The sequence below is a fragment of the Mus pahari genome, chromosome 14 (genome assembly GCF_900095145.1).
Source record: "Mus pahari chromosome 14, PAHARI_EIJ_v1.1, whole genome shotgun sequence".
NCBI classification, from domain to species: domain Eukaryota; kingdom Metazoa; phylum Chordata; class Mammalia; order Rodentia; family Muridae; genus Mus; species Mus pahari.
Window position 1 is genome coordinate 47,499,785 of NC_034603.1, and position 18,907 is coordinate 47,518,691.

The 18,907-nt window shown below is 46.0% G+C and overlaps 1 long non-coding RNA gene and 1 other non-coding gene across 2 annotated transcripts in view; both read right to left on the bottom strand.

The window, feature by feature from the left end:
• LOC115065382 overlaps window positions 1–18,907 on the bottom strand; it is a 90,960-nt gene that overhangs the window by 23,064 nt on the left and 48,989 nt on the right. The window lies entirely within an intron of this gene.
• On the bottom strand, window positions 12,088–12,147 carry LOC115065396. Its single transcript, XR_003845191.1, has one exon. It is a non-coding gene; the product is annotated as a U7 small nuclear RNA (small nuclear RNA).

Here is an 18,907-nt window from a genome sequence, read left to right on the forward strand (position 1 = left end):
CTGCTCATGATCATTGGCCTAAATCAGTCACAAGGCCAGACAGGGTAATGAGGTAGGGACGCCCAATCCTCTTGGGGGAAGACGGGAAATACTTGATCATAACAATACAATTTGCCCGGATGGTTATAAACCCAAGGCCCGAGGGAGTGAAGTGGCTGTTTGATGCCCCACAAGCCAGAGGAGGCAGAGTTAAAGTCTGGGTTGTATCCATTTGGGCTTTAAGGCTCCCTCCCTTCCGCGTGTCCCGCCTCACCAAAGGAGCACACCAACTGGTTACATAATGGGTCCCAAAGAGGTGAGTACCAGGAAGTTGGGTTCCCACTCAGCTCCTGTGTGCAGGGTATAGCCCTTCAGGTCTTTCTTGCTTTCGCTTTCTTCATTTGTGTGAACGTGTATGTGTGTGTGTGTGTGTGTGTGTGTGTGTGTGTGTGAATGTGTATGTGTGCGTGTGTGCATTTGCATGTGTGTGCGTGTGGTGTGTATGTGTATGGATGACAGGAGTCAGCCTCAGCTGTCGGTCCTCAGACATCACCCTGACAGTGAGACAGGGCCTCTCACTGGCCTGGAGCTGGATGCAGTAGCCTGGCTGGCCAACAAGTCCTAGGAATCCTCCTGTTTTGTCAGCCATGCACGGCTATGCCTGGGCCTTTTATTAGATTCTGGGGATCGAATGCAGGTCCTCACAGTTACACAGCACACAGTTACACACTTCACTGGCTGAGTCGAAGCCCCAGCTCCTTGCACACTTGCCTTAGTAGCAATCATTAACAGTCCCAACTATTCGACCTTCAGGGGTTTTTGCTTGTGAGCCGTTTCTGTTTCTTCATCTCCCAGGCCATGAATTTGATTTTCCGAATCAAATTTGGAAGGTAGGTTTTTAACATTCCAATTTGTGTACTGTTTTAAATCTTAGAACACTTTTTGTTTTTCTGTCCATCTCACGCTGTACCCCTATCTGGCCAGGAATTTGTGGTTTTCCTGCCTCAGTCTTCCGTGCACTGGGATCATAAGTATGCACCGGCATGCCTGGCATCAGAAAGCATCTTTGTGTGACAGATCTCACATATCCTAGGCTGCCTTGAAACTGGCTATGTGGCAAAGAGTGGCCTTGAATTTGATAACTCTGCCTCCGAGTGTTAAGCTATGCCTGACTTCAGAGATCTTTTAATAGTCTCATTGTATCTCCTCAAAAACTTCTTTTCCATTTTTTTCATTATAACTTTATTGTATAATTCTTCCATCAGTTCATTGAGAGATCTGTTTGATTAGGAGAAGAGTTTCTGGACCGGGGAAGTGGTTTTGTGGATAAAGAGCCGGCAGCCCAAGTGTGGCATCAGATACAGGGCTGGGGCTGGAGAGATAGATCAGTGTTAACAGCACTCGCTGCTCTTGCAAGAGTCCTCAGCTCGCTCCCCAGCACCTACAAGTGGCTCACAACTGTAACTCCTGTTCTGGGCATCTGACTCCTTTTTCTGACCCGGATGGGCACCAGCATACACGTGGTGCACTGACTTCCCTCAGGGACAGCCATCAGCACATAAAAATAAAAATAAGTAAATCTTGAGGAAAAGAAAAGTCTGATGTGGAGGCATGCACCTGCGGGCCTGTGATGAGATGGGAAGGGGAAACTGAGGGAGAACTGACCAGAAACCAATGTATGTGGCTCCTGCAGCCACAGACACGAAAGATGTGGCCTCAAAACAAGGTGGAAGATGAGGACTGACTCCCCCAAACATGTCCTCTGATGTCCATGTGAATGCCATGGCACATGTGTGCCCTACTGACACATATTTATACATAAATGTACACCAACACAATAAGATAATAACCAAACAAATCTTTTAAAAAGAAAAATGGCCCTCAAGCCAGTTAAAACATAATATGACTAAATGAGACAGATTCAACAAAAATGCAAAACCAATAAAGAAAGAACCGTCAAACCACACATGCATACACATACATATACATATATACATACACATATACATACACACTAAAACATATACACATATATGCATAAATATACGCACATATACACATGTACACACATATACATATATGCACATATACACACAAAAAAACACATACACAGATACATACACGTGCATACATATACACACATACATAAACACATGTACATATATATTATATACACATATATGTACATACACACATCACACACATATACACACATACATACACACATATACACAGAGGCCAAAAAAGGTATGGATTGAAGAGAAGGACAAGAACACAAAAAAGAAAGTATTTGCAAACAAACAGATAAGGTTCACTTTCAGGAAATACTCTTTAAAATTCTTTCAAATTGGTAAGGGAAAAAAAAAGTACACAAACAAAAAGAAAACTGGGTAAGAGATTCGTAAGCACTTTACAGAATGGTGTGTGCGAACAGCCAGCAAAGAACTGTAAAGACTTTTGGTGTGGCTCTTCACGACGGAACTGGGGAAGAAAGACGGTAAAGATAGAATTACACAGCCAACAGATTGGCTAAAACGGAACAGTGATGATTGCAGGTGTTAGCAAGTGGCAGGGTAACAGCTGTCCCTCGTGCTGCTGACAAGGGAGCAAAGTGACGTGATGACAGCAGGCATGACTCCATGCATTCTAAAACAGAACCCAACTTCATGACCATTGCATATCCCCTAGAAATGCTGTGTACGTGGAGACCCAGTGCTCACTCATGGCCTCATTGTCCGCACAATCCCCAAGCTAAAAGCAACCCCAGTGGCCACAGGGAGCAAGTAGAAAACTCTCACAATGTGATGCAGACCAACATACATGAAGTGTGTGTGTGTGTGTGTGTGTGTGTGTGTGTGTGTGTGTGTGTGAATTTAAGACGGGGCTCTCCCCCACTCCTGGCTAGTCTCCAGTAAACCTATATAACATACTCTACCAACTAGCTATCCCTCAATTCCTAGAATAACATTTTAATTTTTTTTTTAAATATAGCATGGACACACAAGGAGGAAGAGGAAAGCCACATCTCTGTGAGTTAGCATAAAGCAATGCCCCCCCCCCATCCATAAACAACAACAAAGAGAAACAGTATGATCTAGCCGTCTGCCTCTGTCCGGTCATGCCTCCCAGTGGCTGGTCTTAACGCCAATCATTTCCTTGTTTTTATTTTATGGGTATGGGTGTTTTGCCTGCATGTATATCTGTGCACCACCTGTGTGCAGTACCCACCGAGACCATAAGAGAGCATTGGGTCTCTTGGGACTGGACTTACAGACAGTTTGAGCTGCCATGTGGGAGCTGAGAGGCTCCTTAGCCTCCCACTTCCTGGTCTGCCTTTCTGGTTTTGCCCACTAAGCATCTATCCCTAAGTGTAGTCCAGTCTTGTCTTGAGCTTCACACGCATGGAATTTAAGCATGTGCAGCGAGCTGGGTAGGCACGGTGGCGGAACCACTCAGCTCTCTTTCTGCTTCTGCTTTCAGAATAATCATCAACCAGAAGAAGAAGATCCCAGAGATGGGATTAAAGCCCAAGATGAACGAAGAAAGGAGTCCTCGTGATCAGAGATGTGTCAGCAGTGTGAGTTTAAAAATTACATGTGCGCATGTGTGCACATGGGTGTGTGCGCGATGTGTGCCACGGCATGAATGCCCAGAATAGTACCTGTGATGGTTTGAATATGCTTGGCCCAGGGAATGACAGTATTAGAAGGTGTGACCTTGTTGGAGTAGGTGTGACACTGTGGGTGTGGGCTTAAGACTCTCATCCTAGCTGCCTGGAAGCTAGTCTTCTATTAGCAGCCTTCAGATGAAGATGGAGGCTTGCACCATGCCTGCCTGAATGCTGCCATGCTCCCACCTTGATGGTACTGGACTGAACCTCTGAACCTGTAAGCCAGCCACAATTAAATGTCCTTTATAAGACTTGCCATGGTCATGGTGTCTGTTCATGGCAGTAAAACCCTAATACAGTACCCAAGACTAGGTATAAACTAGGGGAGCATTTCTTAGGCAGGCAGGGCTTACTTGGAGCCTTCCCAAATGGGGTTCATTTCATACATGTATAGGATCAGAGGGCTGAGCATACAAAGCATTGTTTGGGCTGGGGTACAAGTGAGGACTTTTATAAACTTGGCATTATTCAATAATTTTTCTGGAAGAATGGAAGACAATTGCTACAAATAGAAATTAATCTGGGGCCCACTGATGTTTGGATGGGAAACGACCTCTGCCTTCAAAGCTAGTGTCAATTGGTGAGGCTAGGGCAGGTGAGGCTGCAGTAAGGGGACAGTCCCAGTTGCAGTGGCTTCAGGCAGAAGGCCTGCTGCTATTCCAGCTGTCAGCCCCTGCACATTGCAGCTGGAGGCTCTGCCCTAGATGTTGTCCTGGGACCCAGGCGAAGGAAGTAGTCTCTCTGGAGTGTGGCTGGACATTGCAGTGGAAGGAAAGAGGGTAATGAGTCATAGGTTGGCTCTGAAAGCGTCATCTAGGAATGACAAAACAAGTGTCATAGCTTCGTTTCAGAGATGGTGGGCAAGTGCCTCTGTTCCCCGGGAGGAAGAGGAGCGGCAGGACAAAGAGCCAGTAGTTCACGGCAGCTGGCACCACTGGACACAAGACACTGTCTGCCGAGCATAGGGCACATGACACAAACTCACCCACAGAAGCTCTGGGCAAGGAGAGGCTAAGAAGGGCTCAGTTCTGTGGCATCTGACTGTGGTCCCAAGAGCTAGTCAGGGTCCCCCATCAGCCCAGCCTGTGGCTAGGACTGAAAACGAGGGAAGCAGATGTTGGCTGCAGGCAGGATTCCTTCTCCACATCTGCTCCTCCGGGACCCTTGTCTCTCTCTTCACTTCCTATTTTCCTCTTTCCTGATCCTCATGGGTTTAAGGCACAGAAGTCAAGTACAGAACCTCACTTGCCTCAGAGATGCACTATGCAAAGGAAACCACCCCAATGTCTCCCAACAGAGGGGGAGTTGCCAGGGTGACCATATACACAGACTGTTTAAATACATTAAAAGTAAGAACCTCTGAGCATCAGTGGACAACGACTACATGATGGTCTGTTCTGAGGACCTGAGGATGGCGAGGAGATGGCAGGATGGGGAGTGGGGTGCTCTGGGTGGTGTTAGCGTCTAGCCTCTGGGAGCGGAGAGTTGTGTGAGGTGCAGACATGCTGATTCAGAAAGCAGGCTAGTCAGGCCTGGTGGGACTCGCCTCCAACCCCAGCTCTTCTGGAGGCCAAGGCAAGGGTATGGAAAGTTCAGGCCCTGCTTGGGCTGCAGAGTGACTTTAAGGCCACTCCTGGGCAACTCTGTGAGAGCCTGTCTCAAAATCTAAACTGAAAAGCAGGTCATGGCTCTAACTCAGTGGTAAGGCATTCATTCAGCACGTGTGAGGCTATAAATTCTAGGACTGATATGATGATTGGAGGAAGAAGAAGAAGAGGAGAAGATCAGAAAGACAGGAAACCAGTGTCTAGAAACTAGGAGGTATTAAGGACCATTCTCATGCTTTTAAACCCAGCATTAAGGAAGCAGAGGCAAGCAGATATCTGTGAGTTCGAGGACAGCCTGACTTATAGAGTGAGTTCCAGGACAGCCAGAGCTACACAGAAAAACCCCATCTTGGAGGGGGGGAGGCAACATATTAAAGTCCAAGGTGGCAACTGGCATGTCCCTCAGAGCTACAGTGTGCAGAAATCTATCCCCCACATCCTGCTACTTACATGAACCTCCCAGAGGTCCCCAGATGAAGCTCCCACATCATAACCAGGATCTGGTAGGCCAGAGAGGCCAAGATCTCTGACATGAGGAGGCTTTGAATGCATACATGCATACACACACACACACACACACACACACACACACATATGCACACACACACACACACACACACACACATTCTGTCCATTGCTTCATCTCTCATCTCCCCAATCCCTGACCCCTACGACGACAATGCTATCTACCCTGATGAGCAGCACACGTTGCCAGGGTTCAGAGACAATCTCTGTGTCACACTGAAAGATCTTAAGGTAGATTCTTGTTCTTGCCTGGGTAGCCCTGGGTGTGAGATATTGTATCGCAGACTTGTTGAGAGACCAGTTAAAATTCAATAGAAAAGGTTTAGAGTGGAGCCTATCAAGAGGAGGCAGCCAACAAGCGCTGAGCCTCTAGCCTCTGAATGTCAGAGAAGAATCTGCAAGCTGCCCAGAGTATCTCTGTAGATGACTGGCTGCAGAAAACGCAGGGTTACCGGGAACAGGCTGAACACTTTTAGGTGTTGCGATTGGGGTCACCAGTCAAGGCAGGTGTTTAGGTAAGCAATCTCAAAATACAATAAAGCGAAGCTTCAGGTCAATAACACAACAGGGCGCATTCAGTCAAAGCACTGGGGTAGGGTGGAGGTGGGGCAAATTTCTCAGAGGAGGGACCTACAATGGAGACGTGAACAGACCTAGAAGAGATTGGGAACAGCGGTCTAGAAGAAGATGTGGGGGGGCTGTCGAGATGGCTCAGAGAGTAAGAACATTGACTGCTCTTCCGAAGGTCCTGAGTTCAAATCCCAGCAACCACATGGTGGCTCACAGCCACCAGTAATGAGATCTAACGCCCTCTTCTGGAGTGTCTGAGGACAGCTACAGTGTACTATGCAGGTGGAGTTGACCAGAGCAAGCAGAGGTCCTAAAGTTCGATTCCCAACAACCACATGAAGGCCCACAACCATGTACAGCTATAGTATACTCATATACATAAAATAAATAAGTAAATCTGTTAAAAGAAGGAGGAGGAGGAGGAAGAGGAGGAGGTGATGATGGTGCAGAAACAGTGGGGCAAGTTCATCTCTCTTCCATCTAATGAGCTCCTGGGAGATTGAGGTGGACGGAGGAGAGCTGGCCTTCAGGGTAAGCCAACACTTCACCAAAGAAACCAGCCTGGCCTGGATCCATTCTGTAAGGCAGGACACGGCAGGATGTCCTGAACAGAGCCATGTGTCTGGCAGCTGCACCTCTGTGGATGTCTTAATGCTTCCTGTGTGGGACGGATCCTCTGCCCCCTCCTCCTCCTCCCCTGATTATCATTCACCGTTTACTAACATTACACTGTTCACTTATTTGGCTTATTTTTTAAATTATCGGGTCCCTAAAGGGATTCAGAAAATGTCGCTCCAAATGTGCCCCTCTGGCATAGTGACTGGTCTTTTTTCACTAAAAAGAAAGCAAGAACAGAGTTAGAAAGCCCTTTTTCTCCTCCTCCATCTAAAAGAAAGCCTTCATTTGCCTTTGTGTAGGGGAAATTCATGTTAGTAAAGGAAATTTTCAGTAATAAACTTACCTGAATCTCATCACAGGACACTTCTATTTGCTTAACGGGACAATATTATTCGCCTTCCATTGTCCCTTCCCACACCTGTCTCCACACCCCTGACCATCCACTAACCCCTGTCCCTTTCATGAATGGATAGCACCTCGAACTTCAGTCACCCAGCTAGTTCTCTGAGTTAGTGTTTCTGCAGGTCTCCTATGGGGTATATGTGTATCCGGAAGGCTTTTTCTTTGTGCATCTGTCTTATGTTACTGCAATTTACAAGGCAGCCAAAAGACCGGGGGCGGTAGAAAAAGAAGCAAAGTTTCCCTCGTGTCTCTATGAGGAAGAAGTCCAAATACAATAGAATCAGCTGGCAATTTAAAAAAAAAAAAAACTTGCTAATTTCCCCAGGTAGGGAAGGCCCTTCTAAGCCTGGTGTCTGGTAAGGCGGCTCAGTAGATGAAGTGCTCACTGTAGACACCTGACCTGGGTTCCTTCCCTGGTTACCACAGTGGAAGGAAAGAAGCAACTCCTGAGAGCTGTCCTCTGACCTCCACACGCGTGCTGGGGCATCTGTGTTTCTGTACCCACATATTCTTAGCGTGTCCTCAACAACAGTAACAATGATTTTAGTTAAAGTAACCGAGAGAAAACACAAAGGAATACATGGGTGGGTTTCCTCTTGCAAATTCTGACCCCTGACCCGGGACACAAACACTAGCTTAGGCTGAGGGTAGAGATGGCTGTCGGAGGGCAGATGTGCAGGGAGCATATCCAATGGAGAATGATCTCAGGGACAAGTCTTAATTGGAAGGGCAGGGACAAGAGCAGGCAGCTGACCACATTGTTGGTGGGGTCTGGAGCCTTTTAGTCATGAGGATGCTTTGTTTGTATTAAGAAATCTCTTCCTCATGGTTCAAGGGGACTTTCCGTGTAGGCTGCAGATCGGTGGCCAGTTTTTCCCTGGAGACACCCTGGTTATCCTGTACATGCTGGGGCTTTCTCTCCTGTTAAGGGAACAAAGGACCGGCTCGTTTTCTATCCTGTTGACAGGGAGGAAAGAAACTCTCAAGAGGGAAACATGAGAATCCAGGTGTCTGGTCCCCATAAGGCTCATTATTTCCAGATTAGAAACATTGTCCTGAAGACTTGAGATGCTGTCAGGCAAGGGGCTGGGGATGAACTCGGTTGGTACATTACAAAACCCTAGGTTACATCCTTAGCATACAAATCAGACATGGTAGTACATACTTATAATCCCAGTGCTTTGGAGGCAGGATATCAGAAGACTGAGTCCAGCCTGGGACTCGACTCTGATTAAAACAAACAAACAAACAAACAAGATATATTTGTGTTTTAAAAAAAGACAGTAAAAAACATTATTTAATGTCTGTTTAAAAACATATAAGACAGACTAAGATAGTTTTCAAAAGATAACCTTTTCGTAGAGTAATTATTAAAATGCCATTTGCCAGTACAATAGTGGTTAGTATTTGATCTTGGGAGGTCATGAGTTGGTACAGAGGATCACCTCAAAGTATGGGAATCTGTTCAGATTGCATGATTTTGTCACAATGACTGCTGCGTACAACTGTTTACTTCAAAAAATACATCCTACACACATAAACTGAGAATCAGAAATGAAGATTTTTCTGTATCTGTATTGTGTTCTCAACCAGCATGCTGTAAGTACATTTTTAAAAAAAAAAAAGTTTATTTCTGTTGGGAATGGTTGCCTACATGTCTGTCTGTGCATTGCATGTGTGCCGTGTCTACAAAGGCCAGAAGGCTATGGAATCCCCCAGAACTGGAGGGACAGATGATTGTGAGCCTCTAAGTCAGTGCTGGGAATCAAGCCCAGGTCTTCAGGGAGAGTATCAGGGAGAGCAGCAGTGTTCCTAACTGCCGAGCCAGCTCTCTGGCTCCCTGCTGTACATACTTTCTATACATCACTGTCAGTCCTTCTAGCTGCAAACTGACAATCTCCAGCATCAGTAAGAGGCACTGTCCCGAAGAGTAAAGTGGAGGGATTGAAGAAGACACCCAGCACTGACCTTGGCCTCCACACATGTGTGTGTGCGCACACACACACACATACACACACACACACGTATAGAAAGTGTCTGGATGATAATATTAAGATGGCTTTAACTACACATAATTTAGTTATAGTTATTTTTCCTCTATGTAACTTAAAGTAATAGACATGTATAGATTAAAGGCATGTGATGATATTTTCCACTAATAATGAACAGATTAATGGAATTAAAAAGACAAGGGTTTACTACATAGTTGGGGCTGCCCTTGAACCTCCTGCCTCACTTCTGCTCTCCCCAGGTACTGGAGCTACAGCTGTCTCACCCGGCTTCTTTGGGGGTGGGGTGTAGAATCTTATGACAGTTTAGGCTGGCTTCAAACTCTCAATCTTCCTGCCCCTGCCTCCCAAGTATTGCGATTACAGGTGCCCATCATATAACTAGCTTGAGAGGATCATCTTACTAAAGTGCATTTGTGTGTGTGTGTGTGTGTGTGTGTGTGTGTGTGTGTGTAAAGTGGGTATTACATTTAGGGAATGTGGTGGTTTGAATATGCTTGGCCCAGGGAGTGGCACTATTAGGAGGTTGGGCCTTGTTGGAGTAGGTGTGGCCTCATTGGAGGAAGTGTGTCACTTTGTGGGTTTTGAGACCCTCCTCCTATCTGCCTGGAAGCCTGTCTTCTCCTGACTGCCTTCAGATCAAGATGTAAGACTCTTGGCTTCTTCTCCAACACCACGTCTGCCCAGACACTGCCATACTTCCTGCCATGACGATAATGGATTGAATCTGTAAACCAGCTCCAATTAAATGTTGTCCCTTATAAAAGTTGCCTTGGCCATGGTGTCTCTTCTCAGCAATGGAGATCCTAAGACAGAAGTTGGTACCAGGGACTGGGGTATTGCAGTAATAGGCCTGACCATATTTTTAGTTTAGAGGAATGTGGACTTTGGGACTTAGGATTTGGAAAGCCACAAAATGCTCTTTTTTCTTTTCTTTTCTTTTTTTAAAGTGGGACTTAATGGGTCAACCTAGTAGGAATATGGAAGACATTGATGCTGAGGGTAATTTGAAGTTTGGAGATCATTCTTGTGATGTTTTGGTGAAAAATGTTGCTGCCTTTTGCCCTTGTCTAGAGAGTCTGCCTAAAGCTAAAGAGATTTATATTAGTTGCATTGACTAAGGATGTCTCAAGAAAAGCCCAGCACAGTGGTTAAGATCACTGACCACTCTTTGAGTTCAAATCCCGGAAACCACATGGTAGCTCACGACCATCTGTAATGAGATCTGACGCCCTCTTCTGGTGTGTGTGAAGACAGCTACAGTGTACTTAGATATAATAATAAATCTTTGGGCAGGAGCAAGTAAGGCCAACTGGAGCGAGTGAGACCAGAGTGAGCAGAGGTCCTGAATTCAATTCCCAGCAACTACATGATGGCTCACAAACATCTGTACAGCTACAGTATACGCATATACATAAAATAAATAAATTTTTTTTAAATAAAAAGCCCAGCACAGACTTTCCTTTCTGGTTTACTCTCATGAAGAACATTTTGATCAAGCATAGAAAGCTTAGAAAGGAAAAATACAAAATGTATGGTTCAGAGAGTAAAGGGGCACCAGGAAGTAGAATGAAGGTAAATCTTGTGTTCAAGGATGTTAGATGGAATTAAGGGAGTGAGGACCTTAGGGCAAGATCCCACCCAGCTAAACTCAATAACTTGCAGTTGTATGAAGGAGAGTTATATCATGTTAAGCATTATTATGGCCTGATTGTTGTATTCATCTGGACGTAAGGAGATATGATGATGTGTCAAGTTGAGAAGGGATGGATTGTGATGGCTATTCTTGGTTTGCAACTTGATTAAGATCTTTTTGAAAAGCTTAGGTCTAGGCATGGTGGTACATACCTTTAATCCCAAGAGACAGAGGCAAGCAGATCTCTGAGTTCAAGGCTAGCCTGATGCAAAGCAAGTTCCAGGGGGAATAAAGCTAAAGTCCAGGCATGGTGGTGCATGCCTTTAATTCCAGTACTCAGGAGACAGAGGCATGAGATCTCTGGGTTCAAGGTCAGTTACAGAGCAAGTTCCAAGACAGCCACACTTAGGCATGAAGGAGTTGGAAAATACAAAGCTGGAGATGATGTAATAGAACAAGGTGGTGGGGGGTTGGGAGGGGGGAGATGGAGGTATAATGTTCTAGACCCAGCAAGCAGCAGAACCCGGCAGCTTTGGCCCAGTGGCTCTAGCTTTATAGTCTAGAATAAAAGGAACTACTGGGACAACTGAAGCTAGTTAACTGGAACTAAGAAATTAGCAGTGATTAAGAGACCAGCATAACTGAAATAAAATCTTCTAGGAAGTGTTTTCTGAGAGCACAAAGAAGCTGTGTGCCAGAGATAGCCAAGGCTGTACCTCATGCTGCAGCTGGACTTGGGAAAATGTGAGTGCCAAGGACTAGACTCAGCTTGGAAAGGAGTTCCTGATAGAAGGGGTGTTCTGGGAGCAACAAAACAAATAACTCAAAGTCAAATCATAGGTCCAAGCTGATGGCCCCATGTTCTGCTTGAGATGGCGCCCTAGACGGGCCTATTTAGATAGCTCGTGGCTCTGTAGTCTGCAGAGACAGCTCTCTCTTGCTAGAAAAAGTTTCTAAAAGCTCTCTGGATAGCTCATGGATTTTCCAACCAAAGTCAGAAAGGCTGCTATAAAATTTCTTGGTTTTTCTAACTCAGTCAGAAATCTTGTCGGAAAAATTCTAAAAGTAATCTTGGGTTTTCTGATCAAAATCAGAAAACCAGAAAACATTCTAAAAGAGCTGTGTTTGCTCTTCAGTCAGCTTTCTCTCTGGATAGCTCCTAGAAAACTAAAGGAGCTGTGTTAGCTAAATAAGTCTTGGGATTTCCAATTAAGATCAGAAATCCCTTTAGAAACTATTCCATGACCTTAGCCCCTTGACTCTTAGGAAAAGGACAGCAAATATATATATATATATATATATTTAACATTGCAAAAGAATTCAGAGATCTTCCTGTCCTTGTAAACTTAGCTGGATGGGATTCTGTCCTGAGGTTACCATTCCAACCAAACCTGGACCTAAATTAGCTCTGTCCCAGGCTGACCTTGAGCTCAGGAATCTGCCTGTCTTTGTATCTTTCTGACAAGCTGGCTGACAAAGCAACTGCCTCTTCACTCTATTAGATCTGTGAATCTCCTTATACAATTCATATTACATCCTTATATTTTGCATAGTTGAGAAGTTATATTTTTGAACTCGTGTTTTTAGAGTTCTTTCCCACAGCCTTGAGGGCTGTCCTGAATGTCTCAGCACTTACCATTTTGTTGAGACATTAGACATGCCCTTGACTCCCAGACTTGTGCTGTCTCTGATTATCATGGAGTCATTAACCTTGTCAGAGAGGACATTCCTCGAAGGAGGAACATGAAAATATGTATTATTATACCACAAGCCTTGTGCCAATAGCAATGACCATCAACATTGGTGGAGGCCCACGCCTTGCTGGCTCTGTTCCAGGGATAGACACCATGTCATCCCATCCCTTACATGGCCAAGCAGGATTTGACATGTAAAAATCATTCAAGCGGAACTGGTTTTGAAGGTATGAGGGGGTCATGGAGAACAGCCGAGGCTTGGAACAGTGAGAGTCCAGGGTAGGCCATTGGTGAAGGTGCAGCCTCAGTTGCAGTTGATGGCCCAGGACTGAAGGGCTTGGCACCATGAAAAAAGCCTATGAGAGGCTATTAGTAAAGCCTAGTTGCAGCAGAAGACCCCAGTGAACTAAAGATGCCAGTACCATGGGATGATCACCAAGAACAGCAGCAACAGTAGAGTGGAGCTGCCCTCTATAGCACTCCAAGGTCAGTTTTGGCCTTGGAGTACTACAGAGGGCAGAGCTGGAGGTGTGACCCAAGCCCTTTGGATTTGCCCAGAAGATCATGTGTTAATCCCAGACATTGTAACAAGGAGCTGTAAAGTTGAAGTTGTCTTGGATACCCCAAGATGTTAGAGATGCCAGAGCTGTGCGATACCTGCTGGGAAAAGCTGATGACAGGGAGTGGAGTCAGCCCAAGAGAACAAAGTTTGTTGTCACTGAATGCCAGATCTGCCAACAGCAGTCAACAAGGATGAAAGGAGTTGGAGATCTGAAGAGCACTTTGACATCAAACATGGAGACAAGGAGTTTGGAGTTTGCCTGGCTGATTTTTGGTCTTGCTTTGGTTCAGTATTTCTTCACTATGACATTTTGGAATGATAATGCATATCCTGTAATATTGGAGGTATGTGATCTGCTTTTTGATTTTGATTTCATACGGAACTACAGTTAAGTGATTAGATGAGTCTCAGAAGAGACATTGAACTTTGGACTTCTAACATTGTTGAGACTGTTATATACTATGGGACTTTTGAAGTTGGAATAAATGTATTTTGCATTATGCTATGGCTAGGTATGGCACCCCCTTAGACTCATGTGTTTGAACAAGCCTATGGGGGCCAGGGATTAGAATGTGGTCATTTGAATATGCTTGGCCCAGGGAGGGGCACTATTAGGAGGTGTGAACTTGTTGCAGTGGGTGTACCCTTGTTGGAGGAAGTGTGTCACCATGGGGGTGGGCTTTGAGACCCTCCTTCTATCTGCCTGGAAGCCCGTCTTCTCCTGACTCCCTTCAGATCCAGATGTAGAACGCTCTGCTCCTCCAACACCATGTCTATCCACGCGGCCATGCTTTGTGCCATGATGATAATGGACTGAACCTCTGAACCTGTAAGCCAGCCCTAATTAAATGTTGTCCCTGATAAGAGTTGCCTTGGTCATGATGTTCCTTTCTCATCAATGGAAACCCTAACTAAGACAGGGAAGGAACACAGCAGAATGTGAACAGTAAACTGTCTCCACCAGGTTTCATGTATCTCTAAGACATCCCATTTTTTTTTTAAAGATTTATTTATTTATTATATGTAAGTACACTGTAGCTATCTTCAGACACTCCAGAAGGGGGAGTCAGATCTCGTTATGGATGGTTGTGAGCCACCATGTGGTTGCTGGGATTTGAACTCAGGACCTTCGGAAGAGCAGTCGGGTGCTCTTACCCACTGAGCCATCTCACCAGCCCAAGACATCCCATTTTACAAATGTGCATAATTAAATAAGACCTCCACCATTGGATAGCTCTTAAAATTACCCGAAGGGTGGCTCTACAAGATAGCTCGTAGGTAAAGATGGTTGTTGCTAAGCCTGACAGCCTGAGCTTGATCCCTGGAACCCACATGGTGGAAGGAGAGAGCTGTCTGTCTCTTCTAGTTGTCCTCTGACCATCACAGGAGAGCTGTGGCCTGTGCCACACCCGAATGCCCCAAATAAATACATGTAAATTAAAACTGTCTGAACGGTGCTCCAGTGAGAACATTTATATATAACATTTTATTCACATCTTAAAGTGGGCTTGTCACCTCCAGTCCTGGAGTGATCTGCCTTGTTCCCATCCCTTCTGCCTTCTGGTGGTGTGCATGCTGCTGGCCCCAGCGTCCTGGGCAAGAAGAAGGTGACCAGTACTGCTCTTTCTTCTGTCTCCACCATCTGCCCATTCCCTGCCCAGCAGCCCAGAGCCTGCCTCGCCACCCCATGCCAGGCCTCCTGATGAAGCACTTCAGAGATAAGTGTCATTGCCCACAGTCCAGCCAAGTCTGGGAGCAGAGCCTCAGAATTACAGGCTCAAGTGCCTTCAATTACAGGCCCCTTGAGGTTCTAACTGGCATGTGGAGAGCCAGAGACAAGCCACCTCAAGTGGCAGGAGTGGCTGTTTACTTAGTGCCTCCTCCTCTGCCCTGCAGGGCTGATTTGGGTCACCTAGCAGCATTGCAACATGACCCTGAGCCACTCCACTCGACAAGCAGGACTGTGTGAGCCAGAACACACTCCCACAGACCTTTGCCCTTTGCACAGCCCAACAGGCTGTTGGGCTGTGAGCACCTTGCACACTGAGCTCATAGTCTGCATTAAAAACCTGATGGCAGTTTGACCCTCTCCCCTTCTTCCCCTCTCAGGAGCTTCCGGTACATACTTGGCCAGATGTCACTCGCTGCCTACCTTCCCGATTCCCTGCTTTGGCTGTCTGTCTGTCCTTCCCAGCTCTTCTATTTGTTGGTTGGTTCTTTTTTTTTTTGGTTTTTCGAGACAGGGTTTCTCTGTATAGCCCTGGCTATCCTGGAACTCACTTTGTAGACCAGGCTGGCCTCAAACTCAGAAATCTGCCTGCCTCTGCCTCCCGAGTGCTGGGATTAAAGGCATGCGCCACCACGCCCGTTTTTATTTTCTAAACAAGTTTCACTGTCTAGCCTTGGATGTCCTGGAACTTACTCTGTAGACCAGGCTAGCCTCTAACTCACAGAGATCTGCCTGCTTCTGCCTCCTGTGTGCTGGGATTAAAGGCATACTCCACCACCTCCTGGCTGAAGGCCCCAGCTCTTTGACTGACTCTACTCATGCCTTCTGCCATCCAGCCTTCTTTAGAGAAGTATTTATAGCACGTGAAAGAAGTACCTAGAGTATATCAAGAATCTCTCCTACAAAGTCAGATGAACGAACAAGTTTAGAAATGGGCAAAGAGGGCCAGAGAGATGACTCAGGAGTTACGAGTGAGTGCAGTTCTTGCGGAGGACCTGAGTTCAGGTTCCAGCATCTGAGTGAGGAAACTTGCAACTGCCTCTAACTTCAGCTCCAGGAGGTTCCCATGCCTCTGGCTTCAGTGGACAACTGCGCTTATGTGTATACACTCACACAGAGATATAATTTAAATTAATATTGTCTTTAAAACTAAGAATAAATAGTAATGGTGGGTAAATAATTTAAAATGCAAACAGTAGAGGAGACAGCCCAACAAATGACAACAACGGGGTCTTAATTTCATTCAGGAACTGGACATTTTATACAACACAGCGATACTGTCTCACACCTAGCAAGTTGGCACAATTTTTCATAACCTGACACCACCAAGTATGAGGGGACCTTTGTATATTTAGACAAGCGCTTGTATTTGGATTTTAGATACTAGAAGTATGAATTGAAAACCTGCCCAGGTGGGGTGGGGAGATTCCTCAGTACACAGCCAGGTAAGTTACTTTCTAAGCAAGCAGCAAGGCCTGAGCTCAGTTCAGTTGAAAGAAAAAAAAATTGCCCGGCATGGTGACATGTCTGTTGTCACAGTGTTGGGGAGGCAGAGACGGGATCTGGAGGCTTTCTGGCCAGCGGGTCTAACCAAATTGAGAGGAATCAAAATCTTCAAGGCAGGGCCTCTCACTGAACTAAAACATTCTCAATGTGACTCAAGAAGGGCCTGAACTCTAGCCCCAGGCAATCTGTTCCCATCTTCCAGCCTCCACAAATAACCCCTGCCCTCCAGAGAGAGAAGCATAAATAAAAATAAATCTCAAAAAAAAAAAAAAAGAAAAAAAAAAAAGATAGCAAGTGATAAAGATACCGGAAGCTGACCTCTAGGAACGGTACACACCGAGCTTCCCTGAATCCTTTGTTTTGACTGAAAGGATTGATGGGACCAGAGCTGTGTAATTTTCCAGTCCAGACCAAGAGGCCCGAATCTTCCCTTTGTGTCTGGAGTGTTCCTTGTCGATGCCAAGCCTCGAGGAGGTCCCAGTGAGCCACACAGAGCCAAGGACCTTTCCGCTGTCCTACTGTCCGGTCGACACCTCAGGAGACAGAACCTCCCATGGGAACTGTAGTAGATTTATGTCATTGTAAGATGAAGGCTACACAGCAATAGGTGGCCAAACTCTAGCAGTTCTACTCAAAGGTTATATTTGAAACAAGTTCTCTCACAGGGGCACTGTGAGGCAGGTTCTTACCAAAGTGTTCTCTCGTCCACTAACAAGAATATGGTTAAATAAACTGTGCACGACTCACACTATGTAATACTAAGTAGTTCATAACACTAAAGAGTCAGGGCCTGGGCTGTATGTAGCTCATAGTGCCTCCACTATGGGTGTGTCTTTCATGCCCTAGGGTTAAACTCCCTGAACCAGAATAATAATAGTCATGGCTATAGATGTCATTCAGAGTAAATCTCAAATCTCAACAAAATAGAATGGGGGCAGGGGGCAGTCTGATGCATGGCTCAGTGTTATCTACACAAAGATTACAGGCATGCCAACACTACACATGAATGTGCTTCAAGAACAGGATGTGTGCCGAATGAGAACAATGGATTCAGGACACTAGGTCTATGGACAGGGAGAGAGGGTAGTGGGGGCGGGGGATGACTCCAGCGAGAGCTCGCAGGGAACCTCAGGCATAGCTCTGTGTTCACGTTCCTCTCAGGGAAGATGTGGAACAAGAGAGGTAACAAGGGACCTTGGCAGAGCAGGGATGGGAGCAAGGATGCCAGGCACTCTCATGATGCAAATACTTCACAAAATACAGGGAAAGAAAGAGGCAGGGAAAGAAGGGAGCGATTCGCCACCTGGGCTCAGTTTCGGGAGGCCAATGCTCCACCCAAGATCATGGGGCTGGTAATGCCAAGTTCCAGTGGCCTCAGTGTCAGGGCAGGGCTGGATCCACAGTATCTGCAGTTCCTGCAGCCCTGCGCCTGACTCCCTGGCTCAGGCAGGTACAAGGTCTTAAGCCTGCTGCTTGCTATGGTCTAGACGTTTGTCTTATGTTCTCTTTCTTTCTTCTCCTCTCCGTCTGTTTCTCTGTCCCTGTCTGATTCTGTCTCTATCTTTATCTGACTCTAGCTCTAACTGACCCTGTCTTTGACTTTCTCTTACAAACACACACACACACACACACACACACACACCATAAACACACATATATATTCACAGCCTTTAGGACGTAGTCAGGGCCTCAAAGCAGAGCCTATACAGGCAGACCTCCTCATGCTTTCTACTGTGTGGGAACATAGTGAGAATCTGCCATCTATGAGCTAGGAAATTAGCCCTCCTCAGACCTAGAATCTGCAGGCACCTTGATATTGGATTTCCCCACCTTCAGGGCTGGGAATAGATTTCTGTTGTGTCTAAGTTGAATGGCCTAGAGTAGTTTGTTGTAGCAGCCTCATTTGACTGAGAAAGCTTGTGATGTTTGGACAGTGCTTGAAGAGCTGGTATCTGGAGGGTCAAGGGAAGCACTGAGGCAGGACAGGCAAGTTCCACAGAGCAGATGGGGAGCCCCTACGCGTGTACACCCCCCCCATCCATTCCTGCCATCCCTGACCCCTTGAGTCCAGGAGTGGCAGTCTGAACTATCAAGGCCAGATCTCCCAGGTCCTTCAGGCCAGGACTTCTAACATCTTTCCACTCCCTGTTTTTGCCTGAGTAATTTTTATGTAACCCTAGGTATGTCGGAATGTAACGTAGGTATACAAATCAAACATTTACTGATATCAAATCGTTGCTTTAAAACAATTCTTCGGTATACATGTAACTTAACTATTTATTAAAGATTAAAAACACATGTATAGCCGGGCATGGTGGCACACGCCTTTAATCCCAGCACTCGGGAGGCAGAGGCAGGCAGATTTCTGAGTTCGAGGCCAGCCTGGTCTACAAAGTGAGT